This window comes from Hesperophylax consimilis, chromosome 9 (genome assembly GCF_061612785.1).
Source record: "Hesperophylax consimilis isolate HC1 chromosome 9, BYU_Hcon_1.0, whole genome shotgun sequence".
Classification (NCBI taxonomy): Eukaryota; Metazoa; Arthropoda; class Insecta; order Trichoptera; family Limnephilidae; genus Hesperophylax; species Hesperophylax consimilis.
In genome coordinates, this window is record NC_142844.1 from 33,606,916 (window position 1) to 33,630,821 (window position 23,906).

General features: G+C 32.1%; 1 protein-coding gene across 1 annotated transcript in view; it reads right to left on the minus strand.

Moving 5' to 3' along the window:
- LOC149421261 (nectin-3-like) overlaps positions 1–23,906 on the minus strand; it is a 261,104-nt gene that overhangs the window by 66,554 nt on the left and 170,644 nt on the right. The gene's annotated exons all lie outside the window — the stretch shown is intronic.

The following is a 23,906-nucleotide window of genomic DNA, read 5'->3' on the forward strand; positions in this document are numbered from 1 at the left end:
AATGTATTGAGCCGGTATACTAAAATCAGCTTTTGTAAAAGCAGTCTAGCAATATTCCGATCAACAATATAACATAAATGATGCTGACGGTCACCGATGCCCTAACTTCTAGGATGTACCCAATGAATAAGACATTTCGGAAATGTCGTTTTTCGCTAGCCAACAAATAATCCATATTTTAAAATTGAAAAAAAAAATCAAGCAAAACGTTGTAACACTACAAAACTTTAGCCATAAAAAGATATTGACATAATGTTCCCTTATAAACCAAAAATTACTAATTTGTAAAAGTTAAAATTTTTTTATTTTACCATTATCTAGGTGTATCATTCGGTTCGTCTTCTCGGTTCGACTTCTGACAAAGACTGAAAAAGTTGTCTTCCCCCGACACAGCGAAAAATGTTTGTATCTCCCCCACGAAACTTCATGGGTGTCCCGCACGAGATACAAGGACAATTCAATCTTGCAAAACATTTTGACTACCAATCCACGGGAACAAAAAAGATAAAGACACAATGGATGATTTTGTATTATATTATATCAAGGATTAATATCATTGTCAGATTAAGGTAAATCCTCTTGGGATCAATACCTCGGAAATTGATTGTTTGATATTAAACAACTTTGTTTTTATTTTATTCATCAATTTTCGTTGATACCTACTTATAAATCCATTTTTGTGAAGTCAATAATTCATGGTCCGTCTAACTAAAGTATCCACATCACAAGTACATGAGTAGGCCATTATGTATTCTGGGAATAATCCGCAACCCAATTCTCTACCCTTCAAACACAGTACTTAGTATTTATCGGGAGTAGAGCGAATCAAGATCTTTATTGACCCGCCTTGGTTAAGCTCTTCAAAAAATGTTCAGAGAATAATTTTATTTAATTTATTAATTTTACCGCACAAATTTTAAGCTCTTGAGAGCCAATGTGACTATGTAATCCTTTTGGGGAATGTTGCGAGCCAAAAGGATAGGAAAATTAAGAAACAGGGAAAGAGGAAGGATATAATTTTTTGTTTGATCAAATAAAATAAAAATAAAAGAGTTGTTTTAATTATGCCGAATAAAGTAAAGGCCTAGTGCCAAACTGCCTTTAAGAAATATATACAAAAAAAATTTCAAACAGCTTTGATGTAGAAAGGTTTATAACACTGTTTAGTACCATCAAACATAAAAAAACAACACCAACATGTGTAATGCAAGTTATCAGCATAGTAAATCATTTAATTAATGTGTTACAGATCAACTATTTTCGGAACTGCCATAAACAGCTGTTTTTAAAATGCTATAAAAAATCGTTGAGTGTTCATAAGTAAGTTAATGCTCAAACACAAGACTTAATAATGCTTTATTGTTTTTTTTAGATTTTATCCGCGCTAGCATAGTTCCTCATTATTTGTGTCTACGAAATGCATTGCACTGGTTGGAAAATTTAAAACGATACAGTACCCTAAAATAATGCCAGAATATTAACGACGTAAGTGAAGAAGCCGTACACAACTTGCATTGGTGTATTGAACAGAATTTGCTCTATAAAATCTCTAAAATACTGTGATGATCTAAACGATATAAGTGATGAAGTGAAGTGAAATGGACAAACCTACGGTCGTCTTAGACTTATCAGGCCTAGAAAATCCGTAGGGTTTATTTAAATTATTTCTAGTAAGCGAATTACTAAAATCACAAATTTTTCTAGAGAAATCCCTTGGGAAGTTACTAATCCATCGTCTAAAAAATAAAATCTGGTGTTTACCGCTCATTTTATACATGAATAACGTTTTATAAAATTTTCAAACCGTTTTACATAAAATATTTTTTATGATAAGGACATATTTTTGTTAATCTTAATATAAATATCTTACAACTGTAGATATACCTCAAACAACATTTGAGATTGTAGTAATACGTTCATAAGAAATAAGAAATAATTAAAATGTGAGCGTCGTTCAAACCCCCGTTATCAGACTCGTATGTCACATTAACTGAACAATTATTTGAAGAGAATCACAAAGAACATGCACTCTGATGCAACTTCACAACGCTGCTATGAGTAAATTTGTAATTACTTATACGATATTCGTAGAACTTACGTAATGTAGTGTGAAATCTTCAGTGCGGGTTCAACAAGTTTGTTGCACTGCTCTAGGGACAAAATACCACATTAGGGAAAACAAGTTTAACGAAATTGAAACTGTGTGGAATTTTTAACTTTATTTCAGATTTTAACTTAAATAAATGGAACGTAGTGCTACATTTTTGATGCACATTTTGAATAATAATAATTAAAGTATGATGAAAAGGGGTAACCACCATAAGAAACCAGAAAGTCTGCTCGGGACAAAAAAAATCATGTCATAGAATTAATATTCCTACTTGAAATTCAATTTCAAATAGATTCGCTAATTTTTTAATGTAATCCAAGATGAATCACTGTTTTTGAAAGCAGATGAAATTTTTTAATTTTTTAACAGCTTGCAGAAAGTTTTGTGCTGTAAACTTTATTTACCGCAATAGATGATACTACAAAAACACGCTTAGTTGTACAACGTACAATAAAGGTTTTTGTCGCTAATTTTTTTTTTGTTTTACCTAAATCCAATTAAAAAGAAATTACAGGCCTTCACTGGTTGGACTATTTGGTGGTGTATTGTTCAAAGTATTTTTCATTATAGTTTTTATTTTATTCATTTTAAAAGATTACAATTTTGGTGATTTTCTCAAGTATATGATTTATGTAAGAATAACAAAACAATATTTTGTAGAACAAATAATTAAATGTGATGAAAAATGACAATTTATTGTAAAACAAAAAATCAAAAATATATATCAACAACCAAATAATAAATTTTACTCAATCATTTAAAAGCATATAAGAACAAACTTTCTTATATTATAAAACATACAAAAGAAAGTTATTACACACATAAGTTGGATCAGGCTAGTAAAATGATAGTAAAAGAGTATGGACGGTGATAAATGAAATAATTGACAAAAAAAACAGGAATAATGAAATCAGTGCTATAAATCATGATAACTCGAAAAAATCTTGTAAAGAAAACCCATCAAAAGCCGCAAATATATTTAACACCTATTTTGCAAATGTAGGGAAAAATCTAGCCAATTTTATACATATTGACCCAAATATAACATCTCCAGACTGTAATATTGATGCTGAAAAAAAATTGCAACATTTGAAATCACCACAGAGGACGAAATAGTTTCTATTATAACTGATATGAAAGGAGGTTCTGCTCCGGGCTTTGATGCAATTACAGTTGATATTTTAAAAAACATTAAAAATCTAATTTCCAAACCATGAAACATTTCCAATGCATATAATAAATACAAATTTTCAAAGCGGAGTATTCCTGTCAGTTGACAAACAAACTACCATTACTCCAATATTTAAATTAGGTAATCCAGAAGAAGTAAACAATTACCGACCCATATCGGTCATCTCAAATAAAGCAAAAATTTTTGAAAAAATAGTTAAAAAAAGAATGAGCCAATTTATAAAATGCAATGGTATAATTAATGAAAACCAGTTCGGTTTTATGGAAGGGAGAAGCACACAGGATGCAATTGCAAAATTGAGAAGCCTAGTATATAATTCTTTAGATAAATCATTAAAATGCCTTGGAATTTTCATAGATCTCAAAAAAGCATTTGATAGCATATTGCATGACAAACTTATAAGTAAATTAAGAAACATTGGATTAAATGGTACAGCTCTAGAATGGGTAAAAAGTTACCTTTCCAAACGACCTTAAGTCGTAAAAATTAACAATGTGTTTAGCTTGCCAAAAACGAGTCAATTCGGCATACCACAAGGTACAGTTCTGGGTCCGTTACTGTTTATCATCTATGTTAATGACATATTCATACAAAAACAAAATGGGAAAATAATATCGTATGCCGTATGCGGATTGGAATACAGTTAATAACTTTGCAAATGCTGATATTAATATACTGAAAATTTGGTTCGATAAAAATCTTCTCTCCTTAAACACAGGAAAAACAAAATTTATCCCATTTTCAATCAATAAATTTAAATCAGAACCACAGTTAAACATTATAATACACCAACGCATATGTGGCAGAACTAACTGCAATCAAACTTGTCCTATCCTTAGTCCAACATCCAAAATCAAATATCTTGGTGTATATATAGATCAATATTTTAAATGGAAAACACATATTTGTGAACTCGTCAAAAGGATTAGGAAATGTATTTATATATTTATAAGACTTAGTAATATTCTTAGACTAGAAAACCTAAAAAGAGTGTTCTATGCGATTGTTCAATCTATAGTACAATATGGTATTATTGGTTGGGGAGGAACATATAATAAAATTTTGAACCCACTTAAAGTACTTCAAAGATTGGTAATCAAAGTAATTTTGAAAAAACCGTCAAAATTTTCTACCGAAATTCTTTTTACAATTTTCAAAGTACCTACAGTAGACAAAATGTATCAAAAATATTCAATACTTCAAATTTACAAAGAAATACAGTCAAATACTCATAACTTGGAATTCAATACATCAGCAATATACCAGAAAACTATTAAAATCCCAAAATTTAACACTAAGCTCATTCAAAATACCTATCTTTATCTAGGCATAATTTATTTTAATAACCTTCCATTAAATTTAAAAAATATCGAAAACATTCAAGAATTTCACCTTAAATTAGAAATAAAATAAAGATAAATCTTATCGACAAAAGATATTTTAAAGAAAATATTAAAAGAAAGATTAAAAATACTCGTACATTCAAAATTATACCAATTTATTTTTTATAATCTTTTTTTTTCTTTAAAACAATTTTAGTAACTCAAATTGATTATAATCTAATTTACATATATATATTTATTTTTACGCATTAAAAGGCTTTTAAATTAAAGTGATACATGATGTAATGTACACAAGAGAATATCTCTATTATATAGTAGATAATAACAGTACGTAGACGTAATCTATTATAAAAAAGGTTTAAAATAGATCTATGAAAACACAACTATAAAACCGTGATTATAAGTAAAATTAGATTATATTGAAAAATGAAACAGTAACATAAAATAAAATATAAAATAGAAAAAACTACACATAATTGACTTAAATTTAAAGAAAACAATACCCTATAAAAATCGACTTAAATGGCCAACCTTGTGCCATAATCAAATATAATGCTACGAAACAAGTAAAGAATTTAACATTTTTTATACGATTCTTAATTAGCTCGCTTACCGTTTAATAATATAATTTTTTGTAATTAATTCTATTTTTAAATATGTCTAATATCGGCAAAAAGGACACATAATTCACTTAATCATATTGTATAAAAGTCTTAAATAAAAAAGGTATTTATCAACAACCAGAACATAATGAAACATGGTTTCTCATTACACCTTAGAAATTATCATTTTATTTCTCTGTAGGTATTACTGGCATTTATATAATATTTATTAAACACTTCTTTTAGAAGACATCGCGGATCGAAATATTTTTGTAACATTCTTTCAATATTTTGAAAACCGTAATATTACAATCGCGCGTTTAGAATGTCAAGCATTTAGAGTTTTGGAAGAGGTAGCTTTTGTATTTAAGAACCTAAACATTTTAAATTTTTTTTACCAAAAACTTCTGGAAAGGTTGTACGGATTCATCGCGGGTGAGAAAAGGTGCGAGAGGTTGAGAGGTTGTTTGGAACACTTTTAGGTGACATGATAAAGTACAATGGTTTTGAGGGTATCTGAACCTAGCCAATGTATCCTTGTGCGGGGGTATCCGATATCCAGTGACGGCAATAATACTTCACCCGACCCAGGGTCCCAAGCCCGTAGAGATGAACTTTAGAGATGAACAGAGAGAACTTAAGTAATGGTAGAGGTGCGGAGGTACACTGGGCATACAGTAATCTCCTCCCGCAGCCGCCCACTTTGTAAAGCGGGACGGTGCTAATCTCTCGTCCAAACTATTAACAACTTAGTCTAATAGTTCGGTAAAGGCAGTTAATTATAGGACTAGCGACATTCAAACCTCAGACGGCTTAAAGTGAATTTGCGTGAAAGAACTTAAACTACCATTTCACAATGGCTAAAACTTGATTCATTAATTAAATCACAATTATCTTAATGACAGCTAAGAAAACCCCAACGAATTTAATGTAAGGATGAAAATATTTGTCAGATCGTGACTATATAAAATTGATATCCAATATGTTCTATGGAGCTTAACACAGAATTGTAATTTAATAATTAAAACTGAAAACTATTAAAAAACCACTAACTACCCTTCAATATCGTTGACAAAAATTCTGATAAAGTTGTTCATTATCACGAAGAAAATAAATTATTACGCTCCAGACAGTCTAGAGAATAGGGATTTTCAGAGAATCTAAGCAAGCAAGATGCGATTGCAGAATGAACTAAAAGCATTTACGTATTATGACTTATTGCCTTAGATAAAAGAAAGTATGTTCATAGGCCTACGCAAGGCGCTTATTACCGTCTCGCATTCAAAATTAACAAATGAATTAAATAATTGAACCATAAATGGCAGGGCTAAATCATGGATAACAAACGATTAACACCAAAGGAAGGCAATTCAAAATTTTGATTGGTTTTTCATAGTTATTGTAGAATATTGGAAATTTATGTATTTTTAACATGCACTTTTATTAATTTACTTTATTTAGTCAGTTAAATACAACTGTCAAAGGGGTATATATTTTTAATTAATTATTTAGATCAAAATGAAGTGTTTTTATGATGTGCTATTATACAAATACATTTTATGAACAATGTCAGATTTTATTTTAGGTGGGTTTTCAAGATTATGAATGGGTATCTTAAATGTCTTGCAAATAATAACTTGTTTAGAAATTTCAATGTTTTATGGTAGTTTTTAGGTAAAAAATTAGATTTTTGGCATGGAAAAATAAATATTCTTCTAAGGTTAAATATTTTTGTATTGGAGTTTATAAAAAGGTTCTTTATCTTTTTTTACTTCCACCATCATGTAGAATCACCTCCAGAAGTTAGCGCACTTAACCACCGGACACCTTGTATATTTTTTGAAAAGTTTTTACATAAATTTGCCCCAACATTGAAAAAAATAGTTTTATATTTCTGGTGAAGAATCTGCTAGTTCCATTACGCGAATATTTTTTTAATACCCTTTTGGGTGGGTTTTACATTGGAATAATTACAAAATTAAAAACAAATTAAATTACTATCAAACAGTTTTTAAAATATATATTTTTTTACGTACGACAAATACCCCAGCATCAATCTTCTTATTTATTTATTAAGTGATAAATTCAAGACGTCGAATGAAGAACCCATATTATTACCCTACATTAGTATTCTATAAAATGAGCACAACATATTGTGGTAGTTAATCCCGGAAATTCTGTATTGAAAAAAAATCCCGACCTCTAGTAATTTGGAAACTTACAAATAAAAAAAAAATGGTGAAAATGTCCATCCGCAAGGTACGATATTAGGTCCCATATTTTAATTTATATATTTGATCTATAAACGAAATATTTAAATTACAAAATGGTAGAAATATTATATTCTACGCTGATGAAATTGTTTCATAACTTTGAATAAAACACATGAAACGAAATAGAAATATAAGCTAAAAGAGCAATAAATAAAAATCTGTAGTGATATAAATATATTATCACTAAATACAAAAAATGTACTTACAACCCCACGGTTTCATAAAGCTAGTATTTTATGCTTTGCCGTAATTGATTGAATAAAAATAAAACGCGCGGAACCACACGCGGTGTTGAAATAACACGGAAGCGAAACAAAATGGTGGCGAAGCGAAAATATTTTGAAAACCCGTTTCCATTATTAATCAGCATAATCGATATGCGAGATTCACGGTTTGTTTTTTTCATAATTAACGCCCGGGGGAGGCTTTGAGGCTTCCGGCCGCTATACCACTTCCAATTAATGTCGTTTCCGGCGGAACAAAGGTACTCACCGGAAACCGCGCCGGTAGCCAACATAAACTTTTTTTATATGTCTTGAGATTCAGGATATACAGTCATTATCCGCTGAATAAGGTTTATAGTATTGAATATAGGCCATGCAGGGCGCAGGGCAGTTTCTTTTGATAGTATAACCACAATAGCGAAAAACCTGATAACATTAATGACGTAAATATTATATTTTTGTGACTGAATTCAATGAAAGTAATTCGTAAAATTTTCTCATGTTCGTTTTATGGTATTTATTGATCCTTTTCACCCCTTCTTAAGACGGGTTAAACTAGATAAATATTTCAAGACACTTCCTTAATTGGTTTGATTCATCTTTCTAGCCGTCAGATGATTTAATTATTCCTTGTCGACGAGTAGACAATGAAATAATCTGCCTTCATTCGAAAGAATAAACTAGCCTACATATTGTTAACCGTTTTGCTAATAGTGACGTAGTATTCAATATAACAATCACAATTGAAATTTTAAAAAAGAAAAACCATATTCTTTAATGTAATGATCTTTCGAAACAATGCTTTCAATAATCTTTAATAAGTCTACAAATGTAACATCTATGCAATCACATTATTAAGTTAATAATTTTATATAACTGTACTAAAACAATATATGACGCTAACTCTGTAGAAAAGCAGACTTACATATTAACGTTTAGATGGTAGGTTGTAAGTTGCCTCAACGTCAACAGTTTTCTAGGATTTTATTAATTTCTCAATATAAAAACGCTTTACATGAAAATCATTTCCTTTCTAGAGAAAGCTTCGTACTATTTCATTTATATTTAGTTATTTCCCAAAGGTGACCCAAAAAGGAGATACTGGTGAGGCTCGCAAAAGGTAAAGCTCGCTCATTTCTTTCTCCACCAATTTTATGGTCCGGAAACCTCAAATAGGGCAAAAGTAATTATATCTCAAGTAATGCTGGCCTACCGTATATTGCATATATCCTCCGGTGGTATTGTTTTGTACATAGTGTATAATATGGTTATAAGGCATCACAGGCTTTAGATTGCAACTGACTTGAGTAAAGGTACAGATATAGTAAAGGTAGAGGTAGAGGGTAGCGGTGGAGCTTTGTTTCTAACCGGAAGGAACCAGGAGGAACGGTGTAGAAATTCTAACAAAAGGTGCGTATATTTTAAGGCACCTACTTTTTTTTGGACAATACTATGAAAAGGTCAGTCCACCCTCATTTTTGTAAAAAACTGAAATAGGTGTACGCAATATTTTACTTTACAGTTCTTGCAACATCAGATAATAATTATCTCAGTTTTATTCATTATCCCTCGTTGATTAATCTGTAAAAATTATTATAATTATTCCAAAATGCGAATCAATAATATCAGTCAATTAACACTAAGAATTGTTTTTCACGGATTGAATATTAATCAATTTTTTAACTTAATATTCAAGTTCTATTCAAGTTTTGTTATTATTCTATTATGAGCTAGTTGTTTCACAAATTAACCGTGAAATTTGATGTTCAAGTTCTGTGAAATCACTTGCCTTTTAGTGCCATCATTATTATACTATATTTTGCATCACTAGTCATCATAAGTATGTATTTGTAATTCAAGCATATAGCTGTAGACCGTTGGTCTTAGGTAAATAAGGATTGGTTTAAATTTCTCAACTTATTCGGGTTTTCCGTCATTTGTTGGTATATCTTCAAATTATTTCAAGGCGTTAACAGAATTGTTGATGAAGTTTTGGTAAAAAAACTCCAATTTACGTCATAATGCACAAAGTGAAGGAACATATTATAATCGTGCCAGTAAAAAAAATTGCCTGTAGTAAATTGCCATGCCGTTTGGCATGTAGTTTTTTTTGAGTGAATATTACAATTTCTCGTCTGTTATTTTTTAAAACTACTTTTAAGCATACATAATATAGTAAATCAATGCTTTTAAGACACGTAAAACTGACCCTACTCAAGATTTACCCCCCCTCCGCGTGTCCAGATAGACGGTTGACAAAAATAATTGAAAATATGATTATATTTATTTGTACAGATTTTATTTCGCTCACTTGTTGCTTTGAGAATAAATCAGGTAAATAATAATTATTCTTTGTCACGTGGGTTTTCAAGCAAATATTAATGGTAAATGTTTGGTGAGTCATCATCGAACAATGAATTAGGATGCACAGGGTGATACCCCCATTAGTAATCCAGTTTGAAGATAATTTCAGTACTGCCCTGGTGAAAGATCTATCAACCATATTGTTTTCTTTCTACTTATTTTATAAATACAATTAATGCTACAGTTCCCGTATCAAGTCATAATATTTAAAATACTGTGCTAAATTTACAGTGAAAAATCAACTTGCCATAAGTCATAGTGAAAGAGTCTACGAACTAATTCAATGTACCAAAGCCATAATGCCAAAGTCAACGAGTCAAGTCAATGTAATAAAGTAACAGTGCAAAAGTCAATTTGCCAAGTTAATGTACCAAAGTCACAGTGCAAAGTCAATGAGCCAAGACAATGTACCAAAGTCATAGTGAAAAAGTCAACGAGCCAAGGTCATATGACAAGACAATGTACTAAAGTTACGGTGCAAAAGTGAACAAGCCAAGTCAAAGTACAAAACACTGGTCAATGTGCCGAAGTCACAGTGCAAAAGTCACCAAACCTAGGTCACTGGGTCAAAATGATACTACAAAGTGATTGTGTCAAAGTCACTGTGTAAAAGACACCGCGTTAAAGTCACTTTGTCATTTCATTCCATCACGGTCACTTATCTTATCAGTCCCGTATTCATAGTCAAGATATCCGAAGTCATGAATCCACAGTGAAGGTGCCATAGTTGATAATATATATTACAATTTTTTTTTCATGTCACGTTCGCGCGAATTTTTGACATTACTCACAATGAAGTGGTTTATACGAAGATAAAATAATTTTTTTTAAAAATAATATTACACCATACTTTCTAAAACACTGTATTTTTTATTTGGAGTGAAGTTAAATAAAATGCCAACATTTACATGGATTACTCCTATGCAACCTTTTGGGGTATTGAGTACCAATTGAGCCAGACATCAGGATAGTTACCGTTATCGTTGTTTTATCGATATAAAAGTACAAAAACACTGACACGACACTATTAAACCGTCATCGTAATATAGAACTGTTCCTACCGTACTAAAATACGGACTTTGTCAGTATCGCATATATTAATCTAGTGTGTCCTATCTCAACGTCCAAGGATAATCCGGGCTTTTGTTCAGAGGCAGGGGTGAAGGTTCCATTGTCCGTCACACACACCGACCTGTTCCGTTTCGACTTCCCCTACAGTTATTTATTAAGATAAATTCACCCTCTGATGCCCTGCCAACTTTCCTCTGTAACCTCTGCGCTCCGGGGAACTTATTTTCCTTAACGAAACTATTGATTGAAATGACACAGAAAAAAACGTTGTTAAAACGTTTTATCTTTTTATAATATATTTTAAAATATCCACGCTCTGGAATAAAGATTATTAATATTATTATCAATGTTATAAAATTTTGTATTTCAGGGAGTATTTGGAAAATTCTTCCAATTGCTGTCGACACGGTTTTCTAGTCTCAAATGAATTTCTTTTAAATAAAATAGTTAAATATAACATGATACGTCAATACCATTCCTTCAATTCTCCAGTGAAAGCGTTTGAAAATAAGGAGAACGAGTTGAAAATATTTAAACTGGTTTAAATAAGAGTTACAGCTCTATTTTTGATTGTTAAACCACGTAGTTAAGTTATTCGGGGCTAAACGTTTTTTTGCCAAAAAGCGCAAATAAACCAAAATGCGGCACATACATATGAATCGCCAGGGAGTTCCACAGGGGCAATCCATCCACCGAAAGGTTTCTCCTATTTTTTTCCATTCACGTACTTTAATGCCGAATTTATATTTGACTGTGCAAACGTTGGCAAAAGATTTCCGAAGGCTTGCTCCAGAGAGCATATGACGTCACGGGTCCCCATCGGAATTAGAAGGGCTTTGCGATACGTGATTGAATGACGCGTAATTGTTTAACTTTTACAGCCAGATTAGTCCAAACTTGTGAACTGAATGGATTTTGAAAGGAACAATCGAATAAGAGATTAGGTTTCAATCTCGAATTTTGTAAGTGCCGACTGGAAAATTAATCAATTTGATGAAAGGAAACAAAATGCCAGTTTGAGATAAATATTGTATAGCTATCTTGACTGTTACGAACTTCCAATATCAACCTGATTTTTATTAATTTTGTTTTATGGTTGCACTCCGGCAATATTTTTACATGGCCATAACCGAAGCGACGTTTAGATTTGTGTGTAAATATGCATAAAACAAATTTAACTAAATTCCTCTACCAAGAATCCGTGCTTGAATCAAATGCATCGGATTTTCAGAGCAATTTTCTATTTTCAGAAAGCAAACAATATACCACCCAAAGAGCAAAACCAAAATAATTCTAGTGCCGAAAAATAAATAGGTAAAAATAAAAGGTTCAATAATGATAACCAGCCTCCATTGCAGGGATTTTAATAAGCAACAAATCGGAACTTGTACTAAAATCTACAATATTTGCAGCCGGTAAGTTTAGTTAGATAATAATCCCAGTTAATGGATGCTGCCCTAAAGTGTTAGTTTAATATGGGGCCAACGATTGATTAAGTTACAAAGTTAAGGTTACCTTCTTGCAACAAGTGGAACAGATTAAGGACTTGGCTAACAGATTAATTTCCCTGAACCTAAGAAATAAGACTCCCACCTTACTCGGAGAATAGTTCGTGCGAGGGACAAAGTAGATCCTACGAAAACGCAACAATAAATTCAACAAAAGGCTCTCTGAAAATAGACAAATATTTAGAAAAAAAATGTTGCTCTTTGAAAATAATATTTTAAAGAAATAAATTCACTAATTAATGCACTATTAAATACGTAAATTAATCAAGTTAAATGAACTTTAAATTTTCAAAGTTAGAACTGAAAAATCGTATTAGATAAGTCATTAAGTAGGTACCAAAATATATATTTTTTTAAATTTTTGTGAAAAGTTTTTTTATTTTGTTAAAAATGTTCGATAGATAATCTTAATTTTTCAACTTAACTAAAATTCGAAAGATATCTTCTTTTGAAAAGCAATGATCCAATGTTGCAAATATATTTTTACTAAATACTTCCAGCTTCTCAAATACTATAATTGAAATTCCTCGTGTTTTTACGGGTATCCGCTGGTACCTGAATAAAAAATCTTTTGTAAAGCAATTTTAATTATCTTTTTTGAAAAAAAAAATTGCATTGAGTCACTTCAACGTTATTTTTCTGGCAAATAACTTTAGATCTATTGTAAATATTACAAAGTTTATGGACAGAAACTTTTTCAACTTTAAAAGCAATAGAAAAAATTAGTTATAAAATAATGCATAATACTGCCAATCGACGTTTGATATAAACAAGGAAAAACATTATGGTTTAACTCATTACTAGGTTTGGCAATATTATAAAATATTGTTGTGGTAGGATACTCTAGCGCACTTCAAGAGCGCCTCAAGAGCGAAATCTCAAGTGCTAGGTTACGACCAAAGATATTAGAAGAACGAGATGTGCTATACGCAGTTCGTACTGAGTGGAATTGTTTTGCCGAGTGTCGCCGGTTTTGTTCACCAATACTACTGCACACCTTCGCTTGCGCTAAGGTATCCGCACTAATACATAGAACAGATTTCTGTGCGTACACGTCCCGATACCGTTCAAAGTACCCTAATTAGGTAGTACTCCGGCTACGGTCCGGCGGCCAACATAGCATATCTCGTTCTTCTAATATCTTTGGTTACGACGCTCAAGTTCGTACTGGGTCAAGTGTCACGTAAACTTATAACTTTCGTGAATAAACCTTACTCTACCCAGTTATAAACCCCGCTTTGTTTCCAACAGAATACCAATCGTCACTTATCCCGCATTTTTGATGCAACCGGACCGTTAGCGAAGACCATAATATGAAATTTCGTACTCAAAATTTAAAAAAAGAAACGTTAAAATTCGAACATATAGTTATAAGCCATCATAACAACTGGGTTAGAATGAACACTTTTTCTTGTCAACTAATAACTCAATTTGGGAGGCGGCTATACCTATTACCTCTGCCCCGGGAACCATTTATTGGATAATCAACACACCTGCCATAGGTGGCTCCAAGTGGTTCGCTACGTTTGGCGTTCGTTAGGTGAGGTTTTGTTTAGGTCTTGGCGGCGGATGCGTTTGCACGACTACTGCGTGGCGGGTCGGATCGGGAGAGACTGGTTGAGGGTGAACTTTTCACCTCTCCATCGAATCTCTTTCGACCCATCGCCTTGCACAGCAGTGGGAGGGATGGGTTTATACGCCCGTCGCTCCTGGAAACATTGGCCCCCATATTTCTACCCACCCCTCATGCCTTTTCCTTCCCAAACCTTTTCTCATTTATTTCCTTAAACATAACCGATACACAGCATCCCCAAATATAGGCAATGAGCGATTTTTTTCCTCAGGGTCTCCTATGTGGAGCTAATGTAAAAAAACCGATATTTATCGTTGATTGATCTTTATCGCTTAAAGGGCATAAATGACATTTCTAAGAACTAGTTATTCAATTTTTATGTTTTTATTTCATATACATTTCACATTAAAATCCATTTGCATTATCTCGACCAAAATACAAGTCTCATTTCAATATCATGGCAGTTAAGCTTAATTCATTTATAGTTGTTAGTTGACAAGTACGTAGAGATGAATTATAACAAGTAGTTGCTAGTTTTGTTCTCTTTAAACCAAATATACATTGTTAAAGTCAACTTTCTCACCCGCAACTACACTACCAATAGTTTAAAAAATGGGTGTGTAGGTGCAGAACTCAAACTAAAATGGTTATTTCAGTAAAGACAGTACAACATTCTGCAATAACTGTCCAGAGTAAGTTGTTCAGATACGAGTACATTAACATTATTTATTATTTCTATGTGTACGTAATAAATGAAATATTACAAAACTTCAAAATACATCACGTCTTTGTCATATTTCGACCTAGGCCTTCATGGTTGCGGAGTACCCACAATTTAGCTAATTTTAAAAATTTATTTAAAATAAAAAAACAAAAACATTTTCTTTACACTTCACCGTTTTTCGAAACCATGACATCTTGGCACTGGGCCAAGGTTATCTACTTGGAAAAGTAGAAACAATGAGTGCTTTAACTAAAAAAGTAATTTAATTAAATTCAGGAGACTCCCTCTGGGGAATGATTCGTTAGTATGAAGCAGTCGACAATCGAAGTGAATACAAAGTTGGTAATTGTTTGTTTGAATGTCAGTTGTGAACTTTGCTTCAAGTTACTGAAGAACTAAGAAAGTTAACCGACCCAGTACTACTGCACTGTGGCACCGTCAACATGTTGCACTGACAACAGAAATATTTGATGAGTTTATAGAAGAAAGAACGAACTTAAATGTATTAAATTGGTTGATGCATTAATTAGTTGTGTTTTTAAAATGTATGTGTTTAAATTTAGATTTTGATTTCTTGAATGAATTAATAAATAAATTAATTAATAAATTCATACAACTGAATCCTGGAAGTGCAAATTAACACACTTCCCAATATGCGATCGAGCTAAAACTCGACAGATAGACTTGTGTCGATGACAGTGCGTTCAATGTGTTAACTCATGCACACGCGCAAACACACGAATTTCTTTGTAATTGGATTGGACATTATACAAATTTACTGCAGTTAATATACAGAACAAATCTCGGTACTATCCAACTAAAATTTGGCTAAGGTATTAGCGTTGCTGAATCCAGTCTCTGAGGGGCAAGGTTCAATCCTCAGTCAAATATTTTTTTTTATTTTTAAAAATAGCATTTAAGAGCCAGTCCTCGGGGAGGTAGGTTTGTTCCTTAGTCAAACCAAAAAAAGTATATTTTTCAATTTTTCAATAAAAATAGATGTACTATGGTAAAAACGTGCAGGGCGTTATTAGAGTAGGATAAAATGCTAATCTTTGATTTTCTTACTAAATATTCAAAGGATGATTTTTCAGCAATATTTTGAAAATTTTATTTATTTTTATTTTTATTTTTATTTTAAATACATAAACGGCTATACTGCCTTTTATAAATAAACATATAAAAGAGTACAAAAGTAAGAAAAATAATATCAATACATAATAGTAGTATTGAACTTAAAAATAACAAAAAAAAGAACAATGAGAAATATCATCATTTCATTTCAACATGTCCATATTGCGTATATAAAGTAACATTATGGAAAAATAATTTTTGAGTGCATGTTTATATTGCGCTAATTTTATGAAATAAATGTCGCCGATGTTAGCATGTTCATTTCCCAAAATGTGTAATCGACTGATTGGTGAGTAATAATGTAATAATGTATGTGTGTTATTATAGTAGAACGGTAGAGTCAGTCTATTGTTAGCGCGACCAGGGCAATGAAATCGTATTATCTATATCAGTTAATTTCCTTATTTCTGATGGCTATATAGTTTTACATGAGTATTTCGCTTTTCAATGGAGCACTGCCTGCTTATCAGTTTGTAAAATAAGAGGGGTTACGATATGTCAGAGCCAATTTAGAAGCCCGGATTATAGTTGAAAACTCTTGAAGCTCCAAAACCTTGAATATACTTTCTGCTCCGAGAAAATCATTAAAAGAAAAGTAGACAGATATTTGGTCCAGAGAGACTGGCCAATAGCGTGACTGGATTTTCCATTGAGCAGGCAAAACACGTATTGTTTTGTTTCTTTATTTCTATATTTCCCGTTGAGTAAAATTTAAGTGTAGGTACCAGAAAATGAGAAGACAAAGCTAAATTTAGGCCAAAATTATTGTTTATTTATTCTTCTAACGTTTTTCCCCAGAATTTGGGTGCTACGCCAATGTGTAATATTTGTCTGCTTTGTGGAAAACAGATGGATAATTTATGTAAATTTAAGCGTTGTTTGTTTGTTTTTCATCCCGATGAGCAGCTTTGGCAACGATGGCAAAAAGCTCTCATTGGTTTTCAAATAAAGCGTCATTAGTAGTCGCATGTTTAAAATAAATTAACACCTTTGTGAAAATATAAAACACACAAATACTTATCGACAACATTACTGGTGAAAAGCATATAACGTATTTTAATTTTATAATGTACGGATTTGGAATTTAATATGATTTTCATATTGTTCAACAAATGTAATTTGATACATTATTTTGATCTAGTACACTAATTTGCAATACTACCGTGCACGCTCCGTTAAAGCTTTAAATGTACATTAAATTTGGGAGGTGAAAATTTGATTGAATTTGTTTTAAATAGCTCTACACAGAAGGCCCTGAGAAAAATAGTATCTCTCTCTCTATTTCATCTTTGGAGATGCTATGTTAATGGTCTTTTGGAGAGAAGGAAAGAGAGGAAAAATAAGTTAATTATTAAGCTAAAAATGTTTTATAGAATTTGAACAATTCATTTAGGCGATGCACTACGTCGTGTAGTATTTTAAATGATGCCGCTATCAATAACAGCCCTTACGTAGATGGCGATAAGGTTTAAATTCCCGCTTAACACCATCCGCCTGTTTTGATCTATGCAAGAAAAAAACATGGCCAAAAAGTGCCTTTTATTTTATTTTTTGGATGTTCAGGCATAAATATCATTTTATAAATAACTTAATATGCCACTTTATACAATATAATCATAAGCGAAAATGGATTCGTTCGTTGGAGATTTTGAACTTTAAAGCACTTTTCATTGGCCCTAAACATAATTTTTTTCTGGGCTTATAAAAAGACTTATCTAAAAAATACTCGATTTTTTCAAAGGCTGTATTCTACTCGCAGTATTTAATTAAAGCATTTGAAACATTTCTAGGCGACCAAATTTTGCATTACTACGTAGTGCATCGCCTTAAATTTCATAGTTGAAAGTCAAGTTCTATGAGAGTTCTATTCAAGTTCTGTTTTTATAACACAATGGGCCAGTTATTTTACAGTGTTTGGATAATAGTGGAACTATCACAGAACTCGAATATTAACTTCAAAATTTGATGAATTGTTCAATTTCTGTGAAACAACCCGTTCTTAAAGTTTATTATTAAATTGTGGAAGATTTTACCAAACCGTATTAAAAACAAATAATAAGATAAAAATGAAAATAATTGGAATGAATAAAATTGCTACGAAAAATCAGTTCACTGCATTTGATTTCAACAGGGGAGACTCTCGTCTACAGTAAACATACTTCGACTGAGAGCTACTAAAATTATCCTCATTTTCTTACCGCCTATTATTTGACTGCTAGCTTTATGTATGATTGCAAGATTCTACCCTTAGTAAATGCAATCTAGATAGTGTCTTGGATAAGAATATCTATTTTAATTTTAATATGCGACATCTATTAACTTCTTCCACAAGTCCAGGATTAATATTTTCATAATGAAATAACTTAATGAGTAAAACATTTTGTTGTTCAATCATTGTGTGATAAAGTTAAAAATGACGTAAGTTTATATAATCGCGGAACGTTCCAGATTGGAAGATACTCTCAGTATCACCCTGGTGTTAGATCATCATTCAGAATCGAAAGGTTGCTTGAAATGGCTTTAACCATGTTTGGTGACCAGATTTGAATAGCCAAGTGCTTCCCCACCTTCCTCTTTCCAATCCCCTTCCCATCCTCACAACTTTCAGCCTCATGACTTACCCCGATTGGTGATGTCATAGTCTCACTGGCTGAGGTATTCATATTTTTTATGTCTTTTCTGTTTCACATATTTCGTTTGAAAGTTGTGAATATTATCAATGATTCAACAGAGTTTTTTAAGGTTTAAAAAGTGCATAATTTAAAATTTTGAATTAATAATATAATAACTGGTTTTAAAGCTATTTTATTGAATTATTATGGAGGGTACATAAGTAAGCTTATTATTTAATAAAGCATTAAATAAATAGTAATGGAATCAGTAAATGTGAATGCACGCTGATTGTTCTGATCTTTTCAGTGAACTCTCCATTAGAAATATACGTTAACCAATTAACCAATGCTCTGAGGTAAGTGGAATTCAATCAGAAGCATATTGCCTGGGGACTGGAAAACTTCACGTACGACCTTAAATTCAATTTCAAACACATGTCTTATGGGTGTACTATACTCCGTCTTACCTGTTCTGTGTATTTATTTCCTGCAGTGCCGGAAGTATTGCTTACCTAAGGAAATATGCGGCTCCGCCAGTTTCGGTTTGGTATGTATGATATTCGAATGTAAATCGATGTTTTTATTTACTTCTGTTATTTGCATAGCACGGTTTTTGATTTGAGGGATGTTTTGAGAAGAGATCTTGGTGTTACAGAAACCATTCCAAATTGAATCTTTCCATTTATTAAAATTGAAGAATTTTGCTTGAGTTTGCATAATTTTATGTGAAGTTTTGATCGTATTTCAAAGTTGATTAGTGAAAATAGTTCAGTTGAACTAGAAAAAAAACATATGAAATCTGTGAAAATTTCATAACGCCAGAGTTCATTCCATGAGTATTTTTGTGCTTGAGGTATAAGAAGAACCGATTTTCTATTTTGTAGTTAACGACTTTTGGATTTTTTTTTCAAGTTGTTGTGAATGGAATAATGAAAGTACTACGATGGTTTAGTGTTCACCCACTGATTTTTTTCACTTAGAATAGAAAAATTAATTTTGAACGATGGTTGAGTGTTCACCCACTGATTTTTTTTCACTTAGAATGGCGTAATGAATGTACTACGATGGTTGAGTGTTCACCCACTGATTTTTTTACATAAAACGTATTTTGTTTTGTACTTGTATTATACGTAGGCGAACCGCTGAAAGCTCTATTGTAACCTGTCCTATTAAAGACAAACATAAGATAAATAGAAATAACAACGGAACTCTCAGTGGCATGACCATACGTATTTGTATTTACCTTCAATACTTCAGGTTTAGAATCGTTGTATTGTAAATGAAAACGAATAAAACGTTATTACGCCATTCTCTGCCCTCGTACGCCATTCCTGGGCAGATAGAAGCCGTGAAAGCGGTATTAGAGCCAGCCAAAAGAGCCTAAAGGGCAATACTTCGATCTATTAAACAAACGGCCTCCTCGATTCTACCAATTCAACCATCTCCCCTGAGAATACAAAATAATCAGTAAAACTAATAATCATATCAAGAAGTTAAATGTACTAACACCCTCTTAAAGATATCCACGAAAGCAAAATACACACATGCTTATATAACTTCCTCATAGTTTCGACATCATTCAATTTCAATAATGTAAGACATAAATACTTTGAGTGAATATTACTAATGTGAACATACAAAAAATCATTCGGTAACCTATTGACAATGAAAAAATGGCAGAGCCTGATAAAAATCTTTGGAGTCACGAAACTGCGACTCCTCTCTATTAGTTGGTGTTGCTGGAATAAGCCCTACGCAACACACATGAAGGACCAGTACCAGAATTATGCTAATTGAAATTTAATATGAGACAATTTATTTTTAATGAATCCGCTATGCTTGATAGACAGTATTCCTCAAAGTTTAAACCCGGGCTTCTGGAACATAAGAAAAGCCCAGATTGGATTATAGGATAAATAGAGCTCACCCGTTTAAGTTGGGGATGCAGTTTGTCAGATTCACAAAAATGTATTCCACGGTTGTGGTCATGTTATAGGTCAATCCTTCCCGTCTGATATACTAATTTATACTGAGCTCCAAATGAGTATAATGTCACATTATTGACACCTTGCAACAATAACCGGTCGTGGTGACATTTTTGGGATGGTTACATTGGGTAAGTAGGACAGTTGCAGGATTAGAGATTTTCTATCCACAAAGTCTTTGCGAATGCATACCTACTAATCCCACATATATATTGCGTGAAAATTCTTAAATAAAACAAACTGATAATATAAAAAAAGTGATAAAATGCCAATTTCCTGTTAAAATATTACATTCAGAATAAATGGAAAACACGTGATCTTTTCCTAATAAATTTGTTTTCAACTGATACTTTGTTAGGAACATTAATCAACATTAACATCAATTCATTCGTCAAAAGCTTATTTTTCCGTTTTCAACAGAAAAACGGATAATTTGAATTTGTGATTTACAGTAAATTGTAGTATTTCATATCAGTTTTCTCCGTGTACACACTCAAATTAAAAGTATCAAGATATCAACAAAATCCTAGACAATCCATAAAATGCACGGATTACAAGAATTTCCTTACACTTCGTGCGCAGTATTTAGAATAGGATTTAAAAAAAAACCCGTTACTGCACACGATTACAAAATGATAAATTCCGGGCAAAAGGATTTTATTCATTCTATATAGATGAGTAAAGTATTTATTTTTTATTGTGTGGTTGGACAACAAAATAAAACGATTTTTGTTATTTGTTTTTGGGGTGTTATGCCGTGTTGCGCTAATTCCTTCTTTAGTTCAAGTTAGTTTATAGGTTAGGTTAGATTAAGTTGGATTATTATAGGTTAGGATAAGTCAGGTTATATTAGGTTAGGTAACGTTAGTTTGGGTTATTATGGGTTAGGTTAGGTTGGGTTATTATAGGTTAGGTTGGATTTTTATAGGTTAGGTTATGTTAGGATAGGTTAGGTTAGGATTGGTTCGGTTTGGTTAGGTTGGATTATTATAGGTGAGGTTAGGTTAGGTTAGGTTGGATTATTATAGGTGAGGTTAGGTTAGGTCAGGTTAGATTATTATAGGTTAGGATAGGATAAAGGTTAGGTTAGATTATTATAGGTTAGGTTAGGACATAGGTTAGGTTGGATTATTATAGGTTAGGCTGGATTATTATAGGTTAGGTTAGGTTAGGTTAGGTTAAATAAAATAATAATGATAATAATAGCCAAATAAATCATTTGTGCTTTTTAAGTAGGCACTATTTTGCCGGAATATTGTATTACATTATATTTTTTTAAATTTACGTTTTTCAATTGTCTCTAGCCGCTCATTTCAGGAATACCGACAAAAGAAAATGTTATCAACAGAAATTATTCAGGCTGTCATCCCATACAGCGAATGCGAATTTTCATTTTACGTAATTAAAAATTAAAAAGCTAAAATTTAAAATTTCTCAAATGTTGTTCGATTCCTTTTATAGTAATTAAGGTAAATCAGAAGGTATTACCTATATTAATTTACCTTTAGCCATTTAGGCAATTATTCGGGAAAGGTAAAGTTTTACCCGAACAACTGTCATTCTTATTATGCCTAAACTCCTTCCTGTTCCGTGTTTTAACAATATATACTCACCCTCTCTCTGTGAATGACCTAATATCTACCTATTAAATGTAACTGTTGTTAGTATCACTTAAACTGGGCGAAGCGCAACGTAGTGCCGCCCGCAGGGCCTAGCAGAAAAAAACCCCGCTGAGCGGGTTTTTAACTGCTAGTTGTTATGATTATTACATTTTTCGTTACATTATTATTGATTTTCCCTACTTGATACACTAGCTTGGGTCGTGTTGAAGTTGATTTTATGTTAATTTTGCGATACTTTATCTATTTTTCGCCCTAATCACACATGTATGTTTTATCTCTACATCAAAAAAACTTTTATTGTCATTAAGGACGTTGAAACATTGAACGCTGTTAAACTTGACCTAAAAATAACACCAGCGAACAAGAAATAATACATCATGCCTCGAAGGCTGTTGTCGACGTTTAATTAAGTTCCTTAACAAATATACAAAACGTAAACAGCATTCAAACTTCAAACAGCGACCTTGTATCTCAACATGGTACAAGTTCAATATTTGATACCAGCTGGGAGCTTGGAGGTTAGTACACAGACTCACTTCTCCCTAATAATATTATACGTACAAGTATAAATAAGAGTTAATATGGCTTTTAACATTTATTTGTTAAGTTTTAATTGTGATAAATAGTCATATTTATGTTATTTGATGAACATTTTTAAAGAGCCTTTGTACGAACAACTTAATTATATTATTTTTACTTATGTATTTTTTTTTTATTAGCTCCACCCAAGACGCCCCCAGAAATATAATTATTTCAAGGCTTATATCATCTTTGAGGATGCTCCATAGAGTGTCTTTTAAAGAAATGATGGAGAGGATTTACTGGGAATGAAAAAGTATGAGGGGTGATTAAGAATCTGGGGGTTTGTGTGCCCAATGTAAGGCGATGGGTCGAGAGAGTTAGGCTAGAGAGTGAAAAGGTCTCCTATAACATGCCACTCCCAGATGGACAGATCAATCTGCCGCCAAGACTTCGAAAAACCTCACTACATGAACCAGGGCACTCCTGATAAGTTAGTATAATAACATCCTCTTGAACCTCCTTTCTTTCCTTGAAGAATTGTTTAAGGAATATAATGAATAACGCCCTCGTAGGTATTCGAGATGGAGACTGACTTTTGTTATCTTTGGGGATGATATAAGAAGGGTCTTCTAAAGGAGAGGAATAAGGTTTTGAAGAGATCCATGTTACAAGTCGTACACAGCTCTCGTGAACAAGATATAAAACCGACCCATTTTCATGCGGAAAATATTAAGGCTATCTACCTCAACGTGTAACGTTTCGATTCGAGAGAAATCACGCAATTTGGTGATAAGGTTCAAATTCACGCTTATAATCTTTTTGATTTATGAAAAAAATTCGCAAAAATGCCATTTTTTATTTTATCCTGTGAAATTCAGGCACATATATATATAATGTTTTCCAATCAGCTAAATAACGTTATTTGCCAAAATATACATTAAAATCTCATCCGATAAGAGGTTCGTAAGTAAGAGGGAGATTTTGCACTTTAAAGCATTTTTATAATAATGCTACGTTATGGCAAAAACCAAGTTGCGTTTTATGGTA